Raw genomic sequence first — 15,484 nt, 5'->3', positions numbered from 1 at the left:
AAATAACAAATAGAACTAGTCACATACAGAATACAAGTGTAATCACAATAGAAATGATTACAATTGTAAAATCATATTGAATACCCAGTTACAGAAACATAATCAGCAAGGTCATCTTTGACAGGAAAAGCTGACAAAACAATGAGAATAATCATAGCGACTGTGTACCATATCCCCAAAAAATAAAAATGAAGAACATAAGCTATACACAAGAAAACTTCCTGACAGGGAGTACATCTGAGCACAGTAACAGACTAAAGAGTTTATGGAATTTCCCACCACAGAAGTCTTTAAAAATATTAGATTCCTATCTATCAAGAATAGTTTATACGTACTCTTTCACAGGAAACCTGAAGACCAGATGATATATGAAATATCTTAGAATTTTCTATCAATTTTTACAATGGTGCAAAGGCAGTTAAGAATAATCTTTCTCACCTAGAACCAGTAATAATTGAATCTTTCAACTTCAGAAAACACAATACAAATTCACCTTTTAAAAACACTTCAACATTGTATCCTTATTTTTGAAAACTTTAAATTGTAATGGAGCTTTTCACGCCTCAGTACACTATCCATTTCAGAATTTTTCTGGATATTCGTGCATGTCTATTTTTCCAGATAACCTATGGTCCAAAATAAAATTTATTTTCCTTCCATAGGATTGTATCATGTATAAACAATAGTGAAAAGACAGCAGTAACAATAACCTGGGCGGGGGAAGGGGAAATCACAATCCAGAGTTGAAATCACAATCCAATATATTATCTAAAACACCTAATTTTCAACAATATATTACAAGATGTATATTTTTAAAAAGGAAAATGGAACCCATATTAACAAAAAAATAGCAGTCACTACAAACTGTTTCTAAATATCCCCAGATGTTGGTTTAAAAGCAAACATTTCAAAACATCTATTATAGGTATGTTAAAAGAAGTAAAAGAACCGATGTTTTAAATTTTTAAATTATGTAAATAGGCAAATAGATTCTCAATAAAGGTACAGATATTACATAAAAGAACTCCATGTAAACTCTAAGTTGAAGAGTACAGTTACAAAAGCAAAAAATGTACTAGAAGAGCTCAGAAGTGGACTCAAGATGGCAGAACAAAATCAATGACCTTGAAGACACATCAGTAGAAATTATCCCATCTGAAGAACAGAGAGAAAAAAGGTTGAAGAAAAGTGAACAGAGCCTCAGAGACCAACTTACCATCATTTCTGGAGTCCCAGAAAGAGAAGAAAGGGCAGGAAAAATTTTTTTTAAATAAAATACCAGCCAAAAACTACCAAATTAGTTTTTTAAAAGAAATCAAATCTACAGGTCTTAGAAGTTCAGTTTCAAATAGAATAAACACAAAGAGAACCACACTTAGACATATCACAGTCAAACTGTTGAAAGCAAACACAGAGAAAAAATCCTGTAAGCATGAAGAGAAAAATTACTCAGTATGTGCAGAGAACCATCAACATGATTACGAGCTGACTTTCTATCAGAAACAATAGAGGCCAGAAGACAGTGTAATCACATATTCAAAGTGCTGGAGGAAAAAAGCTGTCAACCAAAAAGACAGCAAAATTATCCTTCAAAAGTGAAGGCATAATATGCTCTCAGATAAACTAAGGCTGAGAGAATTTTTTGCTAGCAGACCTGACTAACAAGAATTACTAAAAGAAGCCCATAAGCTGAAAGGAAAAGACACCAGACTCAAATATACAGGAAGAAAAGAAAAACATCAGAAATGGTGAATATGTCGGTTGAAAGAGTGTAACTATAGTCACACGCCACATACAATGTTTCGGTCAATGATGGACCGCATGTAGGATGGTGGTCCCATAAGATTATATGGAGCTGAAAAATTGCATAGTGAGGTCATAGCTGTCATTAGCATAGCACAGTGTATTACAATTGCTTACAATATTCAGTACAATAACATGATGTACAGGTGTACAGCCCAGGAGCAATAGACTATACCATATAGCCTAGGTGTGTAGTAGGCTATGCCATCTAGCTTTGTGTAAGTGCACTCTGATGTTAGTAGTACAACAATGAAATTGCATAACAGCAAGTCTATGAATGAATCCCCATCATTAACTGACGCATTTTTCTCATTTCTTCTCTTAATACCTTTAAAAGACAAGAAAGTATAAAGGAATGATTATAACATTGTATCACTGGGTTTACAGCACATATAAGTGCAATATATGTAACAATAGTGACACAACAGAAGGAGAAAATGGAGCTACTGTTAGAGCAAAGTTTCTATATTTCACTGATACTGAGTTAGCGTTAATATCAAGCAAATTGATAAAATGTATATTGTAAACCCTACAGCAACAAAGAAAATATCTTCCATTATGTTTAGTAAAAATAAAAAATCAATGTAGTAACTAATGTGGCACACTAAAAAATATTTAACACAAAAGGAGGTAGGAAAGGAAGCACAGAGGAATAAAAACCGTAAGAGACATATAAAACAAAAGGCAAATGTAAATCCAACCATGTCTACCATTAAATGTGAATGGTCTAAACAGACCAATGAAAAGGCAGACTCTGTAGGACTGGACAATAAAACAATTATATGCTGTCAACAAGAGACACTTTACATTCCAGATTAAAAATAAAAAGATAGGGAAAAAAGGTATACTATGAAAACAGTAACCATAAGAGAGCTGGAATAGTTACAGTAATATTAGACAAAAGAGACTTTAAGACAAATACTACTGGAGACAAAGAAAGGTATTTCATAATGGTAAAGAATCAATAAATCAGGAAGATATTATTACAATTATAAATGCATACGCACCTAAAAACAGAGCCCCAAAATTATGAGCAGTAACACTATTGAAAAGTAAAACAGAAAATTGAAAACATTATAGAAGATTACAATACCCAATTCCAAATAATTGATAGAGTAACTAGACAAAAAATTAGCAAATATACAGAAAACTTGAACCACACTATGAACCACCTAGACGTAAGTGGTATATATAGAAAATTCCAACAAACAACAGAATAATTTGTTTTCAGGCACACATGGAATATTCTTCAAGACAGATCAAATGCTCGGCCATAAGACAAGTCTCATAAATTTAAAAGAATTGAAGTCACACAAAGTATGTTTTCCAACCGTAACAGAATTAAATTATGTTATCAATTAAATTAGAAACTGGAAAATCCTCAAGTGTTTGGAAATTAAACTTCACACACTTCTCAACAACATACGGGTCAAAGAAGAAATTAAAAGAGAAATTAGAGAATATTTTTAACTGAATGAAAATGAAAACAAACATATCAAAATTTATGGGATGTAGCTAAAGCAGTTCTTAGAAGTAAATTTATAACTTTAAGTATATATTTTTGCCTCAAATCGGGTGGGGGGGTGGGAGATGAGGGTAAGGGAGATCAAGTATATGGTGATGGAAGGAGAACTGACTCTGGGTGTTGAACACACAATGGGATTTATAGATGATGTAATACAGAATTGTACACCTGAAATCTATGTAATTTTACTAACAATTGTCACCCCAATAAATTTAAAAAAAAAAAAGAGCCTCAAATCAATAATATAAGCCCCACCTTAATAAAACAGAAAAAGAGCCAACTAAACCCTAAAGTGAGCAGACTAAACGGAATAGTAAATATTTCTATAGTAAAGAGCAGAAAATAATGAAATACAAAATAGGAAATTTCTTTTTTTAATCAAAAAACTTTTAGGTAGACTGACCAAGATCAGAGAAAAAACACACAAATTACCGAAATCAGGAATGAAAGAGGGGACGTTACCACTTATCTCCCAAAATTGAAGTATTCTAAGGACCTGAAACTAATACAAATTTATGTCAATTATACCTCAATAAAAATAAAATTTTTGGAAAGAATTATATAAGGGAAGTAATATTATAAACAAATTTATGCCAACAAATTTAAACAACTTGTATGAAATGGACAAATTCCTAAAAAAAAAAGAAAGAAAGAAAAGAAAAAAACACACACCCATACTATCAAGACTAGAGAGGAAATAGAAAAATCTAAACATGACAAATAAACAAACTGAATTAGTATTTAAAAATCTTCCCACAAAAAAATAAATAAATATTAAGTCCAGGCTCAAATAGATTTACTGACGAATTCCATCAAATACTTAAGAAATAGCACATAAACTTCACAAAACACAGAAAGAGAGTACATTCTACAACTTAATCTATGAAGCCAGAGTTACCTTGATACCAAAGTCACACAAAGATATCACATGAAAACTACACACCAATGTCTAATAAACAACGATACTAAAATGCTTTCAAAATATCAGCAAACTGAATTCAGCAACATATAAAAAGGCCTATACATGATGACCAAGTAGGATTTACCCCATGAACGTAAAGTTGGTTTAACATCTAAAAAATCAATTATTGTAATATAGTATATTAAGAGAACAAAGGACAAAAATCACATGGTTATCCCAAAAGACACAGAAAAAAGCATTTGACAAAACTCAATACACATTCATGATAAAAACTCACCAAACTAAGACTAGAAGAGAACTTCCTTTACTTGATAAAAGGCATCATTCACAACTAATATCATCCTTAATGTTTTCCTCCTAAACGTCAGGATGTCCGTTTTAACCATTTCTATTCAACATTGAAATAGTAGCTAGTAAAGCAGGCAAAAACAAATAAAGCAACTAAAGGCGTCCGGATTAGAAAGGAAGAAATAAAACTATTCTCTAGTGATCCTGTATGTAGAAATTTCCCAGTGAATCCACAAAAAACTGTAAGAACTAAGAAATGAGTTCAACAAGGTCACAGGATATTAGATCAATAAACAGAAGTCAATCATATTCCTATAGTGAAATGACAGCTTTATATCATATCTTCCTAACAAAAATTTAAATCGATTCAAATTTTCTTTCTTATCCCTCAGCAGAGCTTCAAAATTTTCTTTAAGGAGATTGTGCCTAGGCATGTTATCTTTTTACTTGTTATTGTGACTATATACCCTTTCTTCTATTATTAGTCTTGATGTCTCTTTGTATAAAAAATTATTTATGTATATTAATTTTATAAGCAGTTCCTTTACTGAACTCTCTTAATATTATCAATACAAAAATAGGCAGGCCGGTGAATTGAATGGAACTGATTTCCCCTGCCCTAACATGAAAATTTAGTATATGATAAATGTGGCATTTCAAATATGTAAAAAATAAATACATCATTCAATAACTGGAATGGGGACAACTGGTTCGCCATCTGGAAGAAAGTAAAGCTGGATCTCTACATCATTGCTTATACTAAATATATTCCATATGAATCAAAATTTTAAACACTTTAAACCATAAAAAGTAATAGAAACCCTATGTAAATTTTATTTCAAGTACCACAGTTCCTTGAATCTAAAACTACCAACTTTAAGATATACAACTATTTTATGTGTCACTTAAAAAGAAAATAATAATGTCAAACTATGACAAACCAGTGATTCATATCATTCAGAAATGATATAATGTGAAGGGAACGGTAAGTCCTGCAATCAATAGTGAAGACCTTTAAACCTTAGACCAGAAACCTTCCCACCCCCAGACATGAGGTAAAAGATCACTAAATTCAAGCAGAAAAAATTAAAACTTCTATAAGGCAAAACAAAATCAAAATATAAACAAAAACTCAGTGAAAATAACTTGCCTAAATAATGACAGGGGGCTCAACATACAACCAAATAAATCACTGAAAATATACATATGGCCAATAATAATGGAAAAAAATGCTCAAACTCACTCATAATAAAATTTTGAAAAGCAATGCCAGATAACAAAAAACTGACAAATATTAAAAAGTTTGACCTAGCTAGTGCTGTCAAAGGAATAAAGAGACTCCCATTTTCCTAGACTACTGATACTGGGGCAAATCTTTTTAGTCCGGCAATTCATCCACCACATTACTAAACATACACACTCTTTGACCCAATAATTTTTCCCTTAGGAATTCATACTGCAAATACATTTTAAAATATGTACAAAGACATACCCAAGAATATTTACCATATTACCATTACAGCAAAAAAACAAGCCATAAAAGGTTGACTAATTAAAATTATGGTACATCCAAATATTGGAATATTACACAGAATTAAATAAGGAATGATATGCAAAGATATATTAGCTAGCAACATCAAGAAAGACATGTTGCTGAACAATATGTATGGTATGACCTTATTTACACAATGAATATGCAAGTACAGGTGTAGATATAAATGCTTGCATATGTATAGAGAATGTCTGGAAGGACACGCCCACGAGTACATGCACGTGCGTTAACAGTGAATGGGAATGGCAAAAGCTTTTTTTTACCTCCTAACATTCTCTACTGCTTAAGTGTGTACTCCTCTTATAATAAGCCTTGGTAAAGAGTGAGAAATGTTGAACATGACAATTACCAGAAGATGTGAAAAAGAAGCAAATCTGAAAGTATAGTAACTAAAACTGCTAATATTTTCACATCCTCATTTTAAAAGAATTCTTAAACAAAATTTATGAAAAACTTTACAATTTTTATGACCATTAATAATTGACATGAGAATGTGTGCCACAGATGATGTAAATACCTGGAAAACTATTTATTTATTTATTTATTTACATATTTAATTCTTTCACTTTGAAAGATAAAAGCACAGATGCAATATATGCACATCAACACAGGCTAACAAGAAAGAAGGATCGCCTGTTTTCTTAAAATAAGAGAACTAGGGACTAAGAAAAAGAGACATGCAAGTAATCTAGTTAAGTGAGAGAATATAATGGTCTTCACCCTATAAAACTAACAACATTAATTCATTTCAATGTACAGATGTTTATATCTATATACAGCAACATCATGCTATATATGTGTAATATTCATGCTAGATATAGTGGGTACAAAAGGAAAAGGGATTGTCCAGTAAATGCAGTTGTTATATATGTGTTCATGGGCAGGTACTATGGGCACCTAACACTGGTAAAAAACAAAATTAAAATGGAGTAAAACAGTGTTGGATTACCTCTATAAAGTATGTCAGGCAAATACCCATCCCGCCAGATCACTTGGCTGAATTTTCAAGCTGCTGCTTCCTCTCTCTGTCCTACAAAAATACAAAAAAATACAGGTTATCCCCCAAAAGAATCAGGATTAGATATATTCTTAAAGTCAGGTAAATAGTTGTATCTAAATGTGCTAAAATCTAAGAAAATTATTTCCATGATAGATAATGCTGGATTAAATCAAATTAGTAGCAACTAACCCTTAATGACCTAGCTATCGGCACTGAATGATATCATCAAGATTCAAAAAAATGACCCAAACACTAATTGGACTTTTTCAAATTTAACTTCTAGTTGAGAATAAAGATTTCTTTAAAATCAGGGCAATAATCTAGAAGTTTCTTAAACAATTTAAAATAGGAAACAAAGCACTAAATGTGTTTCACTGAAATATTATGTTGCTATTCTCCATTACTCAAATAGTACTACTTCTTGATGAAATCCCACAGTAACATTTCACTCAGCTCAAACGTCTAAATATATTAGTTTCTGAAATTACAAAAACATATATTTTAAAATTTCAAGCCAATGGTATTTAATAATGCTAAAATGGTCCACAGACATTTTTTAAATGTCATGTTATGATCAACCTTTTAGCCAATTGATACAGAAAGTTAACATCCCATGTAATAATGCATGGATATTGGATGCAACTTTCTTCATGTAACTGGAATATTTTCCTGAAATATGAAATGGAGATAATGAAGATTAAAAGCTGAAATTTCATTAGAAACAAAGAATAGGCCAAATACACTTTGTTTTATTCAGAAATAATAAAGCATTTTATATAACAGTCCTAATACATTTTCAGGACTCAAGAAATATCTGGCAAATCAATAGAAGCCACAAAAGCAGAAAAATTAAGGAAAGTTTAAATCTGTAGAAAATAACCAAGCATATTAATTCAAAATTGTGTTTATATAATTTTATCAAGGGATTACAAACTCTACAGCCTTTCTATTAATAATTCAACATTTTCTAGTCCTGAGCTGGTCAGCAGCTTTGTTGCCCCACTAGTAGTTACTAGCTAGAAACAAACAAAAAAATCTTTTAAAATAATTTATTTCTACTAAGTTCTGAATTGCCTGCCTCTAAGTTTTGTTCCCAGGCATTCAAAAGAACATATATGCCATTCATCTCAATTATGCAAAACTACTTTTAAATACATATTTTTTATAATGCCAATATCAAAAAGATAACAAAAGCCCTAAAATATACTAAAGTCATGTGCCACTAACAACAGGGGTATGTTCTGAGCGATGCGTTGTCAGGAGATTTCATCGTGTGCAAACATCTGAGAGTGCACTTACACAAACCTAGACGGTATACAGCCTACTACATACTTAGGCTATACAGTATGCATACACTACAGCCTACTGCTGTGGAGGGGAGGAAAAATAACTTCCCCTCTACCCTTCTGGGTTCTCGGCTGAGACATCCCTGTAATAAAAGATAGGTTAACAGGAGAAAAACAGAAGTTTAATAACATGTATACTTCCTCTATACATGGGAGAGACCCAGGAAAACTAGGTAACCCACCAAAATGGCTGAAGCCACCTCCTTCCATACCACCTTTACTGAAGACAAAAGAAGACGTGCCACGTCAGTTATGGGAGGTTACCAGGAAAAGCATAGTGAACAACGGAATTAATAAGAGTTTCTAGAGATAAGATAACCCACGCTCCCAGGAACAAGGGGAGGACGCCCTTACAAATGAAAATTTCCCTTACAAATGTAAACATCTTTTACAAAAAGTTACTTCTACTTGGTTTTCAGAGCTTCTCCCAAGTCTGCGATTTCTTAAAATTAACCAGCCTAAAATAATTATGCCAAAGACATATTTCGGGGTGACAACTTGTTCCCTTACAGCTCCTAGGCTACAAGCTTACACACGTGGTACTGTACTGAATACTGTGGACAACTGTAACACAATGGTAAGCATTTGTGTCATGTTACGCTAGGACATTAGGACTGTTAGGACCTTAGGGCAGCACTGGGCAATAAGAGTTTTCAGCTCCGCTGTAATTTTCTGGTACTAAGGTTGTAAATGCGGTCTCCATCATTGCAGCAGTACATGACTACACTGTGGTAGACATTACCAAAAACAGGCAAAGTACAGCTAAACTATCTGCATTACACTGCTATTCACTATTGTATTCACTGTATTCAACTTTTAGAATTTCTAACATAGCTACAGGATTAAAGTAGACTAGAAAAAGCATGGCAAAGTCTATATACAGGAAATAAAATTGTCTTCAAATTACATATTTTAGTATTACGAGTCTTTTTAAAAGTTGATTGGATATATCTAGTCCATAACCAAGACATTATTACATTATGTCATCATATAACACGCTAGTATCTACAGACTGGACGAATGTTTTTGAAATTAGTTAATGTTCTGTTTAAAACATTTTTCACAAAAAGCCTACTCACCTTCTTGCATCACTTTTTATTGAAAGGCTTAAATTAAGGCTGTTATACATCAAAGAACCTAACTAGACACATTAAAAGAGAAGGAAACAAAAAATACTGAAGCAAGAAGGAAAAATATACATGCCTCTCTCCACACGCACACACCGCACAAGTGCACAAAATAATGTAACCTCAAAGACTAAACCTAAACAGAAATTTTGGAATATCTTTCCCATCACAACCTTTCCCCCACCATGGAAACCCACAATTTCCCCTAACTCAACTGCCCCCAGGTCTCCATCGCTGGAATCCTAATTCATTTAGCATCATCTACCAATTTCATTTCTCCTTCCAGGTTTCTTTCCCTTATAATGGGCTATAAGACCCTCCACAATCTACACCACCACCACCACCACCACCACCACCACCACCACCACCACCACCCCGCCATCGCGCAGACCTCATCTTGTATACTCTCCTCCTTGCTCATTCCACTCGCACCTCAATGACCAGACCTCCTTATCTTCTTAGATCTTCCAGTATGCTACCACCTTAAGACCTACTGCACTGGCTATTCCCAGGCCTGGAACACTCTTCTCCCAGATACTCAGAACTAAAAATCCCTTACCAAAACAAAAATGAAAATTCCCTACCTACTTCAAGTCTTTGCTCAATCATCATCTTGTTAATGAGGCTTTTTCTTGTCACGACATTTAAAATTGTAACCTGCCCCCATATACTCACGCAATCTCCCTTTTATCCATTATACACTTTGCAGAGTACTTACCCCCTCTTAACATATTATATAACCTACTTATTTATGATAGTTTTATTGCCCCTAACTATAACATAAGCTCCACAAGGACAGGAATTTTTGTTTTATTCATTGATATATCTCAAGTGCCTAAAACAGTGCCATACAACACTATCTCTCAATTACGGAATCATAGATAATGACACTAAGACATCTAGAGAAGTCACATTAGCCTAATGAAACGGCAGAACCTGGTATCAAAACCAACCTAGTGGGGTTTTGGCAGCATTACCCTTCAACTTGGAAATTTCTCCAAAAAGGCTCGAAGGTCTTAGCAATAAAGAAATTCAACCTACTGAAGAGTCTACGATCAACTTTATTAAACAGTTATCACACAGAAACATTAATTCTTAGCAATGTAAAGAACAGTTTGACCATACCTGTTAATTTCCAATCTTTGTTTTAAAAGAGTGCTAATAAAGAATTTCAGAAGTACTGTGAGAAAGCTACAAAAATTGCATGCACATGACAATAAGTAAGAAGAGCTTCTTTCAGTATTTTTTTCAAATCCTTCACATGCTTCATGTTTTGGTTCTAGGACAACTTCTACCTTACAAAGTATTTTAAAAGTATACTTTTATGTTATCTGCAGTCCACCAACTTATGTTTCAACTGTCATCTCTGCCTAGTAAAATAAGATGGCAAAAGATGAGGTATTACAAATTAATATATCAAAATCCAGATAAATGTGTCAGTAAAACATACCCCCACAAAAATCAGAATATGAGGGCCGACCTGGTGGCTCAGGTGGTTGGAGCTCCATGCTCCTAACTCCGAAGGCTGCTGGTTCGATTCCCACATGGGCCAGTGGGCTCTCAACCACAAGGCTGCCGGTTCAACTCCTCGACTCCCGCAAGGGATGGTGGGCTCCGCCACCTGCAACTAAGATTGAACACGGCACCTTGAGCTGAGCTGCCGCTGAGCTCCCGGATGGGTCAGTTGGTTGGAGTGCATCCTCACAACCACAAGGTTGCTGGTTCGACTCCCACAAGGGATGGTGGGCTGCGCCCCCTGCAACTAGCAACGGCAACGGGACCTGGAGATGAGCTGCGCCCTCCACAACTAAGACTAAAAGGACAACAACTTGAAGCTGAACGGCACCCTCCACAACTAAGATTGAAAGGACAACAACTTGACTTGGAGAAAAGTCCTGGAAGTACACACTGTTCCCCAGTAAAGTCCTGTTCCCCTTCCCCAATAAAATCTTTAAAAAAAAAAATCAGAATATGAAATTCTAAGGCAATAAATAAAATTAATATAGAAGTAATCTAATTAAAACTCTTTCACAATTTTTCATTATACAACGTACCTCAATGTCACTTCTGACGATGACCATTCATTGGTAAAGAACATAGTTCTTTGGTTAATTAAAATTATCCTTTTTTAAGCCTCATTTTTATGTTTCACTGAAATGTGTATGCTTACAAATTAACTTTCTATGCTCCCATAAGCACTGCCAAATAAACAGGTACCTCTGTCATTAAATGTAATCAATAAAACCCCAAAGCAATGAAAGAATAAATAATAGCACACATGGCATAAGAATCTGAAACAAAAAATGTTTTAATATCTTTTTAAAGGCTTGGCATGTTCTAACTAGATCATTATTTTAACATACTTAGTCAAGTTCTACTTTTACATTCGTTCTTACTTTTGTGATTTAATGATACTTTCTGGAAAAATTTTTTAAAAGTAAAGAAAAACAGCTTATTCAATGAATGTGTTTAGCATTTCTAAACAGTAACAAAGCAAAGACATATGTTCTTTTAAGAACTCTATTTGAATGATGATCTAATGGTATATTTTTCATGATCAGATCTATCCCAAGGAGGAATGATAGCCCAACAAATTCAAACCAACCACTCTAGAAATTACCCTACCCAAGTTTCTCTAGAACCATTTTTGATTTCTACTCTCACCAAAAATCAAGCCAAAATATTATAAACTTTGCAATTAATTAATCTACTTGGTTGATTTAAAAAAAAATCCTACAAAGGGGTAATCAAAATCTTAAAAGATAGTTGACCAAAATTAGTAAAATAAGGCCACCAACTGAAATTTTTACCTGCTCTTGACCTTTTCAAATCACCTAACCAGTAAACATTCCTCAAACAAGAAACCAACTATCCACACACATTAGAAAACACAATAGTAAGCATTTTTATAAACTCCTTAGCGATAGACCACTAAAGAGATAATAGAACTGACCTTTAAACTTAAATCATCTCTTGAGGGGACACACCTTCCCAAAACAAACTTATCACCGAGGGGATGTAACAATATAATCCTTCCCAAAACAGAAATTAATTTTTTAAATTAGTAAGCCACTCCACCAAAAAGCTATTAGAAACAATAAATGAATACAGTAAAATTGCAGCTACAAAATCAATGTACAAAAGTCCACTGCATTCCTATATACTAACAATGAAATCTCAGAAAAAAGAAATAAAAAAAACAATTCCTTTTGCAATTGCACCAAAATGAATACCTAGGAATAAACGTAACCAAGGATGTGAAAGACCTACATACTGAAAACTATAAGCCATTTTTAAAAGAAACTGAAGAAGACACAAAGAAATGGAAAGACAGTCCACGTTCATGGATTGGAAGAATCAACATAGTTAAATTGGCCATGTTACCCAAAGCAATATAAGATTTAATGCAATCCCCACAGAAATCCCAACGGTATTTTTTAAAGAAACAGAACAAAAAATCATCAGATTTGTATGGAACCACAAAGGACCCCAAATAGCCAAAGCAATCCTAAGGAAAAAGAACAATGCTGGAGGTATCACACTCCTCGACTTCAGCTTGTACTACAGGGCAACAATAATCAAAACAGCATGGTATTGGCAGAAAAACAGACACACAGACCAGTGGAATAGAATTGAGAACCCAGAAATAAACCCACATAAATATAGACAGATAATTTTCATAAAGAAGCAAAAAACATACAATGGAGAAAAGACCACCTCTTCAATAAATGGTGCTGGGAGAATTGGAAAGCCACGTGCAACAGAATGAAACTAGACTGCTATCTGTCACCATGTACCAAAATTAATTCAAAATGTATCAAAGACCTAAACATAAGACCTGAAACAATAAACTGCATAGAAGAAAACATAGGTACTAAACTTATAAACATTGGGTTCAAAGAGCATTTTTATGAGTTTAATTCCAAAGGCAAGGGAAGTAAAAGCTAAAATAAATGAACGGGACTGTATCGAACTTAAAAGCTTCTGCACAGCAAAAGAAAACATCGACAAAATAAAGAGGCAACCAACTGAATGGGAGAAGACTTTTGCAAACAACACCTCCAATAAGGGGCAAATATGCAAAATATATAAGGAAATCATACAACTCACACACACACACACACACACACACACACACAGAATCCAATTAAAAAATGTGCAAAGGACCAGAAGAGACATTTCTCCAAAGTGGACATACAAATGGCAAATAGACATATGAAAAAATGCTCAACATCACTAATCATCAGAGAAATGCAAATCAAAACCACAATGAGATATCACCTCACCCCAGTCAGAATGGCTATCATCATCAAGACAAATAGTAACAAGTGTTGGAGAGGCTGTGGAGAAAAAGGAACCCTCATACACTGTTGATGGGAATGCAGACTGGTGCAGCCGTTATGGAAGGCAGTGTGGCGGTTCCTCAAAAAATCACGAATAGAATTACCATATGACCCAGCAATCCCTCTCCTGGGTATCTACCAAAAAAATCTGAAAACATTTACCCATAAAGACACTTGTGCTCCAATGTTCATTGCAGCTTTATTTACAGTGGCCAAGACATGGAAACAACCAAAATGTCTTTCGATAGATGAATGGATAAAGAAGTTGTGGCATATATATACAATGGAATACTATTCTGCCATGAGAAAAGATGAAATAGGACCATTTGTGACAACGGGGACGAATCCTGAGATTACAATGCTCAGCGAAAGAAGTCAGAAAAAGCAGAGAACCATATGATTTCACTGATATGTTATATAAAACTGAAAACAACAAAAGAAAAAGACAAATAAATGAAGAAACAAAAAGTCACAAACATAGACAATAGTTTAGCGGTTACCAGAGCGTAAGGGGGTGGGGGGTCCTAGAAGAGGGTAAACGGGGTCAAATATATAGTGATGGAAAGAGAACTGACTGGGTGGTGAACACACAATGTGCAATATAGATAATGTATTACAGAATTGTGCACCTGAAATCTGTGTAACTTTACTAACAATTGTCACCCCAATAAACTTTAATTAAAAAAAATTAGTAAGCCACTAAACTTAAAGAAAAGCTGCTTTATTTTATACACAAAAATTTCACTGCATACATATTAATTTTGTAAATCATCTTAAAATGTTTTGCACTATGGTAGTCAAGATCACTCAGGCAAATTTTCAAATATCTCCTCCAAGATGATGTAAGCATAGTCTGTTAAAGTACTCCAGTTTACAAAATCCTGTCACATGTCACATTTCCTTTGACCCTTACAACTACCTGGACAGGTATTATTATTTGTCTCTGTTCTATAGATAACGTACCTGTGATTGAATGCGTTAAGTACCCAAAGTTATACAATACCTAAGTATCAAGTCAAAGACTTCAACCAGATCCTCTGCCTCCTAGTAAATGTCTAACATAGCATCACAGGTCATTCCCAAGTTAAAATATATTTAATTGTCACTCTTAGCAATGTTCTGGGAGTCAAAAAATAAACATCTCTGAAGTAAGTCTAACATCAATGAACACAAAATTTGAAATTAAAATGCTATCTGTAATAGCATTTTAATAGTTTATTTACTGTTAAAGAAAATACAGTTCATCTAATTTTTATGACACAAAAATTATTCTATTGTAATAAGGGAGTCCTACAAAAGATTATAGAAATACCCATATAAAATTAAAGTTTATTTAATCTGATTTGTTAAAATGTCAATTCTTTGTGAACATGTCAAAATATTATTAAAAGTCAAAGGTAAGAGGAAACTGTAATTATTACTTCCGATACGAAATATAATTAAGTACTCTCATTTAAAAACTTGTATATGATTCATAAAAAGCCAGTTCGTTTTTTGATAAGTTTCACTTTATTCAATATCAAAATCAAGCATTTTTATCTCTTCTTTCTAGAACACATGTCCAGAATTACACTTGGC

General features: G+C 33.6%; 1 protein-coding gene across 10 annotated transcripts in view; it reads right to left on the bottom strand.

Annotated features, from left to right (window-relative positions):
- Positions 1-15,484, bottom strand: part of ZNF148 (zinc finger protein 148) — a 106,841-nt gene that overhangs the window by 64,935 nt on the left and 26,422 nt on the right. For 5 of the 10 annotated variants that reach the window (XM_019723691.2, XM_074330597.1, XM_019723694.2 and 2 more), the window contains exon 2: positions 7,040-7,120. The exons of 1 other annotated variant lie outside the window; for it this stretch is intronic. The gene's annotated coding sequence lies outside the window, so the exon portion shown is untranslated. Of the gene's footprint in view, positions 1-7,039; positions 7,121-11,043; positions 11,191-15,484 lie in introns of all 10 variants that reach the window. 4 more of the 10 variants (XM_019723692.2, XM_074330586.1, XM_074330569.1 and 1 more) reach the window with 3 other exon arrangements.

Source organism: Rhinolophus sinicus, linkage group LG01 (genome assembly GCF_036562045.2).
Source record: "Rhinolophus sinicus isolate RSC01 linkage group LG01, ASM3656204v1, whole genome shotgun sequence".
In the NCBI taxonomy this organism is placed as follows: Eukaryota; Metazoa; Chordata; class Mammalia; order Chiroptera; family Rhinolophidae; genus Rhinolophus; species Rhinolophus sinicus.
This window is presented reverse-complemented; position numbering and strand designations above follow the sequence as displayed.